The sequence below is a fragment of the Glycine max genome, chromosome 13 (assembly GCF_000004515.6).
Source record: "Glycine max cultivar Williams 82 chromosome 13, Glycine_max_v4.0, whole genome shotgun sequence".
NCBI classification, from domain to species: Eukaryota; Viridiplantae; Streptophyta; class Magnoliopsida; order Fabales; family Fabaceae; genus Glycine; species Glycine max.
In genome coordinates, this window is record NC_038249.2 from 20,792,873 (window position 1) to 20,808,378 (window position 15,506).

Genomic DNA, 15,506 nt, shown 5'->3' on the forward strand with positions numbered 1-15,506 from the left:
TGGTATTGATTCCAAAACTCTTACTTCGGTTTGATACCTTCGATAAATTAAAGGTGAATGACGTCAAAGATCCTTTGATAGCTTGAAGAGTAATGACTAATGACGACGAATACTACTGTGATACTATATTAATACTTCAATAGAATAGAATATGTATGATACCTGTTCCTATTAAGTTGAGATTTATCTGTTTTTACGAAGCTTCAAATTTCATTATTGTAAAGAAAAAACAAAAAAGAACTGCGCATGGTGCCAAGGTCGAATGGTCAAAGAAGCATGATAGACTGATGGCTTGAAAGTAAGTGCCAAGTGGTGAAGGAATATCTTCGCTGCGGACTGCGGTACTGTTTAAAGATAACACAAGAACATCTGCACAAGGTGGTACTGGTGATTGGTGAATGATTCTTTATCATAGAATCTGCATATCGTCAATGATTGTAATTTGTAAACTAAATTTATAACATTTTTGTTTGGCTGTTAAAAAAATAAATGGATAATATTTTTTTTTATAAAGGTAACATTTTATATGGTGAATAAGTTGATTATGGGTGTGTTTGATTTAATGTTAAGTTGAGTTAACATATTTTTATGTATATTTTGTGAAAAATAAAAATTTATAACTTTTTGATTTATCGATCGTTTGAAATCTTTTAGCGATAAATGAAACAAATACTACGTACTTAAGAGGAATACGAGTATTAGAAAAACAATTATTCTTACGGTTAAATATCACCATCTTCTTCTTATTCTGATTATATTGTTGCTTTACTAGAATTTCCACTAATTTCAAGGTTAGAATCTTTATATCTAAACGTACACCACTTCTGTGTACCAGTCTCAATCGTGTCTAAAGAATCAATTCATCAACAGGATTGACCCAAATACGTAATAACTAAACTCAAGCTTTATTTATAAATAACACGATTTGGAAAAATCATGATTTAGTTGTGTCTTGATATGATTTATTTTAAATTTCATACCTATCATGACTTTAGTATAATATAATTTTTTAACCGATACATTAAACAACAGCTTGGAAAATTTGAGTTTGAACATGTTTAGTAGTCAGCAATCTTCTCTAACTTATTACACCAAATCCAACACTGAGCTTGTAGAATCTGCTTTGTGCTTTTATCGGGCACACTGAGCAAAGTGAGATCTTTAACGTTTTTATTTTATTTTATTATTTTTGGTTAAAATTCCTTTTCGTTTTATATACTATTATTCGTGGTTAAAGTAGTTTGTAACTAGATACTTAACTCAAACGTGAAGATTTTAGCTCTGCAATTTGCCCCAGAAGAGAACTCAAGAATCTTCTAATTCGACCAGCACATGCATATATATAGTTTTGAAGGATTTGAAGTTGAAGCAACAATCTCGACTACAACATCATTTTGCCTAGTTACGAGTAATGCAGCACCAGTTGGTATAACTTCTGATGCAACCGTTGGAGCCTTACTCATAACTATGCATAATCATATTGTACTATTAACATCCATGGCTGCTGCATCTGCCAGAACAACAACGGTAACAACATATTCATATTGGTTAAAAATCTACGATTGCATTGGAATTGTGCCTTATAGAAGCATGATTGGTTAAATACTTGGTGCATGTGTGGTAATAAGGTGAGTTGAACTCATCATTACTTTTTGAAACAGCAAATATCTTATGGTGATTTTACCATAATTTTTTACCACTAAACCAAACACACTAGTTCTAATATCTTGCTTCAATTTTAGTACATCAAGTTACACTACGTGTTAAAAATGCAGGAACTTGAACTAGACAAATTTATCACTCACTCTGTTCAGAGATTGGCAAAGCATTTGAATTAATGCTGAAAGGGGAGGGAATAAGGTGCCTCATTCTCATGGAAGAGTAAACCAATGATGTTCTGTGTCTCTGCAATGAGATCAATGTGTGTAATCTGAATTTTTTGGCATATAACTCAGTTATTGGATTCATGTTGTATGAGTGTGGAATTAACTTTTAGAAGTTTTATAATTTTAATATTTTACTTTTGAAAATTAATTTTCATAATGTAACTAATATATTTTAGAATTTAATTTCAACAACATTTACCTATTATTATTAAAAATAAATTTTGAAAAATTTAATATTTTTGGAAATTAATTTCTAAAATATGTAAATCTTAACATTTCTGAAAATTATTTTTAAAATGTATTTAATATGTTTTAAAAATTATTTTAAAACATTCATATATTACCAAAATGCAAGTAAATTTACCATATGTCACGATTTGGAGACTATGTAATTATGTTAAATATTTAAAATGAAATTTATCGTCCAAAGTTATTCTACATGCCTCAAACAGGTCCCTAGCTCGAACAGGTTTTCGTGTAAAGGATAGATGTGGTTTAAATAAATAAAAAATATTATTAAATTTCAAAACTTAATTTCTGGAGAATATTTCTGAAAAAAAGAAAAAAAATAAATAAAAAACATGGTAATGGCTGTAGAAGTAAAAACTGAAAAGGAGGGAAAGTCTGTGTCCGTGGGCGAGAAGAATGGAGAAGAAGAAGAAAGACACAGTTAAGAGAAAAAGGAAGCAGAAACCCTCGGCGCGTGAGCTTCACCGTCCTCGTTCCTCAGACGCCAATGCCACATTCGCTCTGTTACTCGCATCTCTCTCCAACACACCCCACTCTGTTATCTTCATCAACAAATGCCTATTCAAACTTCGCCGTTTCCTTCTTCTCTCTCAAACCTCGATGACGCCCCTTCTGGCGTTGCTCCCAACCCTACTCCGCTCCACGCGCCCAGAACTCGCGTGCCGCGCCTCAGACATCATCGGCGCCGCCTCGCTCGTTTCCTTCGACGCCAACGAGGAATTCGCTTTCGATTCTGAAACCGTCGAGGGATTAATCTCTCTGTTTCAGAGTCGCATTAGAAAGGTTCTTCTATCTGCCTGCAATGTCGTTTTGGACTTTTCCACCACCACCTTCGCCCAACGTCAAGTGCTCAAGTTTTCTGCATTGAACAAACTAATGTAAGTAAGCATTTACACTGCGTCGTTTTAGGTTTTGAAAATTTATTAAATTGAGTACATGATGGATGACTAAACAATTGAATTGGCATTCCTTAGGTTTGTGTTTCTTCATATTTTCAACGGTTTGGAATGTGCGCGTTTATGGTCTGAGTGTGATGAAAGTCTTCACTCTCTTAAGATTGGGATTAAGGAAGATGAACTGTCATTGGCTTTTCTCTCTGCAACTGTTGTTCTTATCAATGCTTGTGAAGTTGAGAGTATCCCACAAAGTCTTTCTGAAGCATTTCTAAGAATTTTGAAACAGATAAGGGTTAGAGTGAGTGATCAAGAGGTGATCAAAGGTGCTAGGAAATGTAATGAAGAAGGGCGTCTCTATAAAAGCAACATTGCTGTTAGTAATCTTGCAGAAAGCATCTTTAGGCTTTCCATTTAGGCTTCTCAACCTACTGGCTCTTTGTCATTTGAAGTTGTTCAAAGAGGTCTTTTTGGTGCAAGTGATACTACTTCTGAAGATTTCATATCAAATTACTGGGAGGTTTCTCCTTTTCTGTTATCGAGGGCCACGAGGGATCCAGATATGCATGATATATTTGGTGCATTTGTTCAGTCTTTGAACTGGAATGGGAGGGTTCCTTCCCTTCTCTCCTCAATTCTTCAACACCTAGTGGCTTGTTTCCCTATTGCTTCGGATGAACAAAACATACTCAATTTTCTGAATGAGGTGAAAGATAGACTGGGTTGTCCTATAATCTACCAGCAGGATATACGTGCTGTAAAAACAGAGCGCCAATCGAGAAAAGAGATGCATTACTTTCGGGACTTTCATTCAGGCTGCAGTAAGGAACCTCTGTATTTTACTTTTGATGACGTCTTAAAGTGTGGCCAAGCATATAAAGAGGGTTATACTGTTGCCCTGCGTGGTCTGGAGTTTTGCTATCAAAGCATTGCAGCTATTGCAGATACATTAGCACTTATGTTTGGCCAACCTTCAGTGGGTGCCAATTTGTACTTAACACCCCCTAATTCTCAGGGTTTGGTTTGTCACTTTGATGATCACTGTGTATTTGTATGCCAGATTTTCGGTTCAAAACAGTGGACTATATTTTCTCCACCCAGTCAGCTGTTACCTCACTTATATGATAATTTACTTGGTTCTGATATTAACTGTACAAAAGCTGGTAGAAGAGAGTTCTTTCTCAGGGAAGGTGATCTATTATATATTCCCAGAGGTTTTCCTCATGAAGCTTATACAAGCTCTGCTGTTAGTGATGGTTCTCCTGGGTTCTCATTCCACCTTACCCTTAGTATTGAGGTTGAACCTCCTTTCGAGTAAGTAAGGTTAACTTCAAATATTATTTTATTGGTTCAAGTACAATATGCTTTGGCTATAAAGGTTCCCTTTGTTCTTTTACAGTTACAATTTTATTATGGCCCTTTATTTTATTTTTCTTCTTTTTTTTTTTGGTTCTATAATTTGAGATTGTGGTTGTAAATTCTATTAATTCTTCTTTTCTGCATATAGTGAACAAACAAACAAACAACAACAAAGCCAATTTCTGCATATAGTGAAATTGGCAATATTTGACTAAATGATGATCAAATGTTAAGGGATAAGGTCTAATCTGAACCTGCCCCTTTCTCTCTTATTCTATTACAGGAATGCATTCATAGTAGGAAGAAACACAATTGAGTTAAAAAAGAAAAAGTGAAGAGATTTCATTTTACATGTTTTATAAATCAAAGACTTTCTGCAACTGTGCCATAATTGCATGATGTCATGTGCATTATTTATAACTAGAACATAACTTTAAAGCTTATATTTACAATAACAAGTGAGCTATAGCCTATAGGTATGCAAACAGTTATATTTATGTATTGGTTAAATCTCAGCCTCTCTCAGGATGTTGGGTGCAAGTATGCAAAATCAAGCTTTATAGAACTTTGATTGGGTATACTTCACCCTTCCATTTTATTGTGTGATAGACTTGCCTAGTCATTCAAATGCAAGGACTGTGTAAATTTAAAAGAAAAGGAAAATAACTCAACAATTTAAGCAGAGTCTAAAATTTCCATGATGTAAGAATTCCTTCATAATAAGGAATAATGGATAAAACCCAAGATAATGAATTGGCAAAAACATCTGCTGCTGAAGATATTTGTGGGCCCTTTTGTTAATAAATTAGGTGGCCTCCATCTAGGTATTCAAGCAATTGTGTACATTCCCCAGAGGAAGGGGGCCTATGCCCGGAATTGCTGGTTGGACTAAGTAGTAACCAATGTGTATCTTCCATTGGCTGTGAATGGCAAACAAACATGTGGTCAGTGGCTGACAGTAAGAATTAGGATGCTGTTGCTGAGGATTATGAATCTCATGGATTTCTTGAATTTGTTTTCAAAATACCTCGTAAAAAATAGAAAATCATAAAAAAGAATCACACCAAAAATAGGATGTGGAAAACATGGAGGTAATCCTTCCAAAGTTCTTGCTATATCTTGGAGTTTCCCCTACATGGTGTGATTTTGTCTTTTCTCTTTTTTAAAGGCCACTTCAATGTTTTTTTTTACTATTAGAGTGTTGTTGCTACATTTGAGCTTAGTTTGAATGTTCAATGTATTATGATGTTTCAAAATCCTATTTATTGCCATTTTAGAGTAATAGCAGGTTTGATGCTAGTGAGCAAATGGCTCATCTGTATACTGTCAAATAGAATGTGTCTGTTCTGTGTGCATATATGAATGCAGTTAGTTAATATTCTTAATTCATAGTGTGATCAAATTATATGATACTACATATGATTTCACAAATAATTGATGATATCACTGTCGATTTCTTTTTGCTCTTTCTCAATTGGAAATTAGAAGTTATGTTCTGAAAAAGAAAAGTATTATCTACATTATACTACACTGTTAACAGTCCTGGTCCACTATCGTTGGCAAACATGATTGTTTTCAAAATTCTGAATCAATAAACCGTTATGCTAGTGGTTTCATCTTGATGCTCTCATTCCCATCCAGTCAAATCTGGTCCATCTTTTGACTATGTGGCACTAGTAGGCCCTTCAGTCCGTGAACAATGGCAATGAGCATGGGCCTACATTCATGGGGAGGGGCCAGCTGCTCCCCTATAAATCATAAATGAATTATTTTTTCTAGTTTTAATTAAATCTGCAATAATAGGTTATATATATATATATATATATATATACTATTTGTATTCCTAAATGAGTATTGCTGTTTTGCTCCTGACCGTAAGTTTGTTTGGTTGGTTATCAAATAGCCATGGGAGTACAGGACAACATATTGAATATTGATTGAACCACTACGACTGGCAGAGTTTGGTCTGTTGTAACATCACAAAATATTACTTGCCACAACATCATCTAGCACCTCTTGTTCCTTAGCAATTAATAATTCTCATGTTTTTCATTGATGTCTATGTTAATGGTTCGGAGAAGAATTATGAATACATTTTTTTTTTCATTTTCTTTATTATCATTTTCGTTCCTTCAAGTTGAATTTGTATATTGCTCTATATTGACCAATTAAAAATTATTTGGTAGATGTGGTTTTTAAAGCAGAAGTCTGAAGCAATGCATGTGGAATGACCCACACTAAAATCAATTATTAAAATTAGACAAGTCTGCAGGACATAGGAGCAGGCTTTTATACACATGTCTTTGGAAAGCTGGTTCATGGACCATTTTTTCTAGTATTTTAAGTAATAATGATGCCTATGTCAATTATTACCCTATTGATAAAGATGAGTATAAAATTATCAACCTTTCATCTTGTTGGTCTGTCCTCAATCCCACATGGAGATTGAAGCTAGGATTTACTATAGAGATATGTTATGTGATTTCTTTTCTTTTGGAAGATTGCTTAATCATTCGGTCCTCCTATTAATTCATGATTTATTTTTTTGATTTCAAATGTCCTTTTCCTTTGATTGTGTGATTGATAGATTGTAAGTTATATTTGGGCCCCGTATTGATATTTTTACTTCCAAATGAGTGAGGTGATTGAAAAGATTACAAGCACTATAGCGCTGTGGATGACAATCCTCTGCAGTTCTCTGCAGAGTGATCAAAACCCTTATCATAACATTCAATTGTATGATTAAAAAAAGTAACAAGAAACTCAGTTTGATAAATATGAAGCATTGAATGAGAACTGCACCAGCACTATGCAGTTATTTCAAAAATTTTGAAGTTCTTCGTCCATGGCATCATCCACTCCGTTAATGGTGCAACTGCATTACTAATAAATGCAAGACTGTACTTTTTACTTAGGAGTTCAAAATATTTTAGCCATGATTAAAAGCTTGTTATCTCTGATGGTTTAAGTATCTGAGTTTCACTCATTATGTGTGTGTGTCATTAAACACAGGTGGGGAGGAGTGTCTCATTTTGCCCTTCACTGCTGGAGTGAAAACCAGAAAAGACTGTGTTATGATGGCTCAAATATTGTCTCAAAAACTTCATCTTGTGTCTGAGTCTGTTACATGTTGCCATTGGGATCATTAGCAATTTTGATCCTAGCTTTAGGAAAGCATGCTTGACTGCTGTAGTTTCCTTGCCACCAGTTGTTTATAATGGTCTTTTTCAGGGCCAGAGAAACACTTTTTTCTACTTAATTGACAAAATTCGTACTGAATCTAGATTCATGGAAGTGCTGAGTAGCATAGAGGTTGCAATTCAGAAAAATGAAGATCCATTCCAGCAAATCCGATGGCTTTGGGTTCTTTGCATGGAAAAAGAAACCAGCAGCGAATACAACACCAATAAATCTTTCATGATTGAAGATCTACTTTCTTTATGTGCCCAACACAAGGATAAATTTGAAGCAGCTTTTTTGAATGTGAAGTCAAGGTTTTGTAGTGAGGTGGTATTTGAAGTTGTAACTAGTAACAGGATGCTGCTTCAGAAGTGTAGAAATACTAGAAAGCAATATATTAATAGAATGTTTTTACTTCATGATAAATTATAATACTACTGTTTATTTTATTTTTTTATTGCTTCAGCTTGGAATATATGAGATCATTTTCACCTAGCGGAACTGTTGACATCAATACACAATAAGGTCTTAGCAGCTATCTCCTCAGGTTTAGTATGTTTCTGTAAGCTATGGCTTACCAGTTAGTAGTATATGCAATGTATTGAGCAAACTACATAAGCAATGATAGTGCATCATGTAATCAGCTCAATTATATAAACAAAACCTTTTGTTTCTCCCACAACGCATTTCATTTATATATTGATAAAAACAAGAATACATATCTGGATAAATATCTTGCGATGCAAAACTTAAGTTGCAGCCTATGGTTTGGGATGTTTAGGAGTTGGATGAGTTGTTACTCCATGGTAATCTATATGAAAGACAAGATCATGGGGACTGTAACTGTTGCTGGTATAATCTGGTGTCATGGAATCTTCGTTTGCTGGGGTACTTTCCATTGCCTTTTCTGCTCCCTGCATTTTATGCTGCCATGAGCCAGGAATCAGAGGAAACAATGAGAAAACAAATGCATGGGGCATATTTACGAGTAGTAGTAGTAGTACAGGGGAAAAGGGAAAAGGCTTGTAGATGAAAATTTGGTTTATGCCTTCTAGGAGTGTGTGGCATCCTATTTTCTGTCCTCTAGATTCGATTGAGGGATTAACGTACCTGGGTTTTGTGATCGTGGACAGGGGCTGGCATGCTCAACTTCCGTGTTGGAGTAGCATCTAGAGAGTAGCCCGTGTGTTGGGAGAGGGAATATAAAGAGAATATGAGAAGACAACATAGAAGGAAGATTGAAGAACTCATCATGTAATCAATCTGAAAAATGAAAATAAGGTTTGAGGGCAAGTTGTTGATTACTCAAAACATTATATAGAAGAGCATGGAAGTGTATGTCAGAAGGAAATGATGGGGGGGAGAGAGAAAGAGAAAGTGTATGCAATTATTGATCAAGGAGATGAGGAAACATGTTTAAACCAAGTGCTTATGTTGGACTAGCCTCAGTCTCTCTCTCCCTCTCTCTGATGCTTAGGGAAAGAGGCCTATTCTCTTTCTCTTTTTTTGTTTTTTTTTTTTTTGACTAATGCATATTCTCTTCCTTAGTGAAGAAAGAAAAGATGTTTAGATCACGTGTATGTCTCATGCCAAATGAAACCACACTGCAACATCATCAACTCATGTTTTGTCCTCAACAATAAAGACTGGTTGTGATATGTCATCCTTTGGCTGCTATCTTTCTATGATATCTTACCCTTCAATATCCTGCAGATTTTGTAGGCATCTCAAGACACTTGTTGGTTGCTGTAATTTAGTCAAGGTGTACCCTATAAACTCTAAATCTCCTATTGTTTCGTCTCTTTGTTGTACTTGGACCATCCTAGTTGAGCCACATCTTAGATTCTTAGTTGCCACATGACTATCTTTGTTTTTCGGAGTTGGCACTTGGGGGCTGTGGACCATCTCAACTAAGGAGAAATGCTATGACACTCTCTCAGATACTCTTTTTGACGTACCCACTAACTAAGTGGGATGTTGATCCTCTCCGGTAGCCCCCTCTCTAACCTCCCATCGTTTTTATCCCTCTCTAATTCATCTTTCTCCATTATTTACCCATTTTTTTCTTAATTTTTTCTTTATACTTCTGTTTTACGTTTTATAGAGGCAGCGAAACAGGAAAGGATCCAATTTGCTCACAATATCATGTTTTCTTCATTTTCTCTTTTATCTCTCTTCTCTTCTCATTATATCATTTATCAAATCTGTCACTCTCTCTCTCTCTCTCTTTTCCTTTTCCTATCTCCTTCTCTCTGTTCTTTCCACCCATACACCCCAAATTTGGGTTGTATTAATATGACTACCCATGAATGTATTACCCATTACTCTATGTATTGATCAATGCTCTTCATAAATAAGCGTCATACTTAATCACATCTCCCCTAGCGTGAACAGAACCTAAACTTTATTGGAAATCACTTCAAATCAGTGTTACGAAAAATATTGCAGGAAAGGCATGCATCCAAATTTGAGGAGCTAGATTGAATAGTAGTCGTGTTTTTTCATGAAATGTTATGTCTAGGTTTCATTTGAACACTGAAAGGGACAGGGGTTGGGAGCGACAACTCCATTGTTGTTTGTTAACAACATGAACGAAGGACATACGGGAACACTTCCCTTAATTTGATGTATAAAATTAAGTCCGAAAATCAAAACTGAATAAGTGCATGGACACGCAATGAGGAAAAAGAAACTACCTGTTTTGATCTAATTTATGACATTCTATGACCTTTGTTCTTTTTTTCCCAGAGGGATGTAACCCACAACCTAAGGAACGTAGATCTTTCCACGGCAACGTTATAACTGAAAGGTTGAAACATGGAGACATGAGTTGTACAGTTAGGGTCTACACCACATGGACCAAATGAAGAGTCGGTTACCTAACGTGGTGTGATAATCATCAACTAGTGAAACATCATCCGTTAGCTTTGGCTGTTAACAATAATTGTTGAGTATTATAAACTAACACTAACTGCCATTGAACTTTTCATCGCCTCTCTGTTAGCTAGACCTTCTCTTCTCGGTATGATGAAAACTTTACCGCTATTTGGTGGATGAAGAAAAATGGAAGGAGGGAATTCGAATCTCTCTCATACTAAATAAAACGGCATATTATTATAATGAAATGAGACTCAAATTGAATTATGTTTGGCTTTCAAGCAGAATCCAAGATATATATAGTTCAAACATCGTATTATTTGGCAAAAATGTTGTTATAAATACAATTATAACGTCTTCAATCATTCTTGCTCGTTGGACTGTTAGCAAGGAGTTAAGGGGTTTAAATCATCGAAGAAGCTGGCTATTACTTTGTGCCCCAATCTAGTGATCACTTACTGGACCGTGGCATTGGTCCAAAACCAAAAGTAAAAAGTTTTTATAAAAAAATATAATCAACACATTTCCCCTGTAACTTTAAAACATCAACTGTGATTGTAAATATATATATTTTTTATTTATTCTTTAATTACTATTATTTATAACATGTAACTATTTTCCTAATTCCTCGTTACATTTTCCAACAAATTTAAATAATTTATTACTCTACAAGCACGATCATCCCACTCAATGGTTACAAGAAATTATAACACTTTCACACATACATTTTTTTTTCAACAAAGTGATTTTGATTCATAATCTCTCTTCTCACACACACTCTCTTCATGTGTCATGTCTCCACTAAATCTTTTTTTTATTTATAGGGAAGATTGTCACCAATTATAATAAATAAGCTATCTTGAAAGTTAAAACAAAAACAACTTTCAATGCATTCATTCAACTAAGATTCATATAGTAAAATATAATATTTTACTTTGTATTTAAGTCACCTAAACTTTAATGATAAATATAATTTCCAATATACATACACCTCATCTTTTGACTTGAAACTCTACAATATCCTTCATCGCATATTCTTTACTATATTTGACACTAACCAATCATATACAAAACATTTAGTGAGAAGTTTTCCTCATATTTCGCATGCACCTAGTTTTACTTTCTATATCAGAGACATCGAATGAAAATTTTTATACATTCTCCGATTTTAAATATAAGCAATAATTTTTTTTATCAAAATAAATCTTATTTATTTATGTCTTATTCAATAAAATTATTTTCAACATATTTTTTATCTAATAAGACAATTTTTTTATATTTGATATTATATTCTAATAAAGAATAGTGTAGGAAAAAGACTTTTTTAATTAAAAATGACACAATTTAATAAAATTAACTAATTTTCTTAAGTATAAAATATGTCTTTTCTTTACTTTTAAACGAAACTGGAGGGAATATTTATTACTCGTCTTTAATTAGCACTCTTTCATTCTTAAATTTTGGTTTTAGAGTTTTTTTTAGTTCCTAAACAGATATTTTTAGTGTTTGGTTCTTATATTTTTTCTTTATTAAAAAAGTTTTAGTGTTCTCTATGTTAACTTATGATTTAATTGTCATGCCGGCAATTCAATGACTTAATAGGTCATCAATAATCTAAGGAAGCAGTCATGTATAATTTTTTTAATGTAAATTATGTTTTTAACTTTTGATTTATTCAAAATAGTTGGTGATATCAAATTAGTTGATATCCTCTTTACATTGTAGTCCTTGGTCCCAGTTGTTCCACTAATCCAATACCATTTCCGATGCAAAAGGAATATTTTGTTATTTCAGAATTATAATGCCTAATATTCTTTCATCCATTAATAAATGACATTTTTTTAGTAATGTTTTATTCTTGAAAAATTACGGGTGACACAAAGGTAAGGGTCATTTTGGTTGAGCGACATGAAGAATAAATATTTAAATTAAAGTAGTGTTGTAGAGGAATGGAATCTAATAAATTTCTTAAAAAAATTCCTCTCATTTGTGTGGTACAGTGATTTTAACAAACAGACCATAAGAAACAATGTTCACAATAAGAAATAGTCAGGTAGTTTAGGCCACCACCATATGTATTTATAATTCTAATCAATCTTTATGTAACAGTAGTATGTCTTTACATATTTTAATTAATAACACTCGATTACCTCTTAGTAGAAAGGAAAGGAAATCATAGCAGTGTCAAATAACATGCATAAGAATTTCTCATTCGCGACATAAGCTAATCCCAAGTTATGAAATTTGAAATGCATGGGATGGAATTTAATTGAGTCCTAGCTCGGCACTATTTTGGCTAGCTACCACCTTATCTGAGGCAGTTAGGCAGCAGTACCGCGCCAGCTGCAATCAATTTTGCTGTGCTAAAAGTTGCTGCTGCATGCTATTGCTATATAACTCTACGCTACGTTCTAATAGCTAGCTCCAACATCTGCATTATTGCCAATGTATTATGAATGATTAGCAGAAAATGGATGCTCCATCCATCTTTCGTGTATATTAAATTAATAATACACACTCTATAATTTTCTTTCAATTTGGGTATGTACAATTATTAGAAAATAATTAAACAATTTGCATGGAGTACCAACCCCATCGATGAAAAAATATAGTATCACGGTCACAGAATATAAATTTACTATAGAAATTGAATAGAGCAGATTAATATTTTCATATATATAGACTCAAATTTGTTTGATTGAAAGACAACCTATGTCTAATTTGTCTATACACACCATCAGTATTAACTCTTTCGCGATCTGTCACGATCAGAAGTGAGGATGGCATTATTGAAAAACTAGAATGACATTGGTTCCGTATCAAAATTACCTGCATGACTAGTTTTCCTTTCGATTTTATTAATTATTATTCATAGAGTAATGATTAAGAAATTAATTAATGCTTTTTCATTGAAAATTATGTTGAAATGTTACATTTTTATAATATATATATATATATATATATATATATATATTAATATTTTAGGTAAGATTATTTGACGCAAATGGTTTTTTAGACTATAAGATAATGGACAGGAAATTAAATCATTTTTCTTTTTCAATATTTTTATATATTCTAGTTTTTATAATGCTTTGGACACAAGACGTATTTGAAATATTGATTAGCTAGTGATCCTATATATTGTGCTTTTGTGCAGGAATGAATGGTGTTGCAAGTTACAAGCTAGCAAGCAGCATGAATATGATTAACGCAGCCGTTTGAATAGGCACAGAGAAAACAAACAAATAAATATAAATGCATGCCTTTCAATGTTAACATGCAGCAGCTAGCACTTTGCCTTTGCCTTGGGGCAACACTACTATTGCTATATTCATCACATGTCTTCAATATCCGGTAATTGACTATGTACAATTTATGCTAAATTTTGATCAGTCTGGTCCAACACCTTATAATAATTAGAAAATCAGCAGCGCATAATTAACTAGCTCTCACAATTCAAGCTAATTATTGCTTAGGAGAGGTATATTAATTGATTGAATTATTTGTCATCTATTCGAGTAAATGAATTTATTAAGTTTTTTTTTTAATTTATCAAACTTTTTTCGTTATAAGTTTTTTTTTTAATTTATCAAACTCCCATTTATTATTATAATTAAAATACTAAATATTATTATGAGTTTAATTATAATAATAAATATTTATATTGTACAATACTCAAATTAAAATACTAACTTATAACGATTTGTGTAACTATTAAAATCCATTCTATTAAAATCCGTTCTCTTAATCTTTTTTTTACCAAATTAATTTTATGTACATTTACTTAAGTGAATTTTTTTATTAGTAGAAATTGAAGATATATAGTGTCAAGTTATTTACAATAACTTTCATATCCAATTCGAGTTAAATTCTTTTATACTTAAGTGTATTTTTGTAAAGAAAAACAATTAAGTACTCAATTCCGATGAACTATTGTGAAAATAATCAAAACAAACTTTCTCAACAAAAATCGTCTTATAAAAAAGATAAAGGATAGTATTATTTTTTATGCAATGTTTCGGTGAAAAATTATATTATCACTTAGTAACTCTATTTATAAGAATCATATTTTATATAAGTGGTCACACCCTTCTTTAAGAAAAACTATATCACCACCATTGAAAAAAAAAACCTTAATTTTATTAGCATCATCCCGTTGACGTTTAAGGGAAAAAAAAGTGATTTTTATTGAAAAAAGTAACTTTTATATTTCTGATGCAATAAATATATTTTTTTGATAAAAACTATTTACATTGATTGTTTTAACATCAACCTGAAGCGCTAATGTTTATAAATATTTGTAAAAAAAATCTTTTTTTTGTCTTAAGTAGCTTTATGAATATAAATGGATTAAATTTAAGTTCAAGATTTAAATGAATTTAGTATAAATAATTATCTTCAACCGTTTCTGTCAATCCATATATTGGTAAATATAAGAATATTTACTGTTTTAAACACGAAAAAATTCGATTTTAGGCCATATACCTAAAACCATGATCAATACTGTAGTAAAGATCCTTTCTGAAACATGCATTAATTTTGTTTTAGAAACGTGTAGTAATTTCTTTAGCTTGAGTTTATGTCAACTTTTCAGTTGCCACACCATTAACTCCAAATAAATACCAGTCATTTTACTGAAATGCCCCTCCTAAACTCATGTATAGCCCCAATAAATCACGCATGGAACGTGTGCATGCTCTAATCTGGGAATGTTGTGAGTGGCCATATTGCTGATTAACAGTTACACATTTTGTTCTTCTTTTATATTTTTTGGTTTATTTTTTCTGGTTTCATGTTTTGTTCTTTTGGGCCGATTATTATAATAGTTTTTAATGCATGATATCAATTTGAATATTGGAACCCACCTTCCAAGGCAACGCAAATCATAGGAAAGTGCTGGGAAAGATACCATCAGCTGACTCAAACAGGCTTCGAGTTTACATAAATAAAATAAAATTGTCAAACAATATTATTAAGAAAAGTTTTGGTTTCCTAAGAGGGGTCACAATCCTAACGCATGCTTTTACTCCTTTTTCATTTTTTTTATCGAGTGTTCTTAATA

General features: G+C 32.8%; 1 long non-coding RNA gene and 1 pseudogene across 4 annotated transcripts; one reads left to right on the forward strand and one right to left on the reverse strand.

Moving 5' to 3' along the window:
• Positions 1–2,257: 2,257 nt before the first annotated feature.
• Positions 2,258–8,062, forward strand: LOC102668488 (uncharacterized; annotated as a pseudogene).
• A 175-nt stretch (positions 8,063–8,237) lies between these two features.
• Positions 8,238–10,694, reverse strand: LOC102668300 (uncharacterized). Of its 4 annotated transcripts, XR_001384064.3 has the most exons (4): positions 10,447–10,694; positions 10,264–10,369; positions 8,678–8,830; positions 8,238–8,493 (listed from the first exon to the last, which is right to left on the reverse strand). It is a non-coding gene; the product is annotated as an uncharacterized lncRNA (long non-coding RNA). The 4 variants fall into 4 exon arrangements; XR_417322.4 differs by lacking the exons at positions 10,264–10,369; positions 10,447–10,694 and adding an exon at positions 9,264–9,282; XR_001384065.3 differs by lacking the exons at positions 10,264–10,369; positions 10,447–10,694 and adding an exon at positions 8,990–9,008.
• Between the last annotated feature and the right edge of the window lie 4,812 nt (positions 10,695–15,506).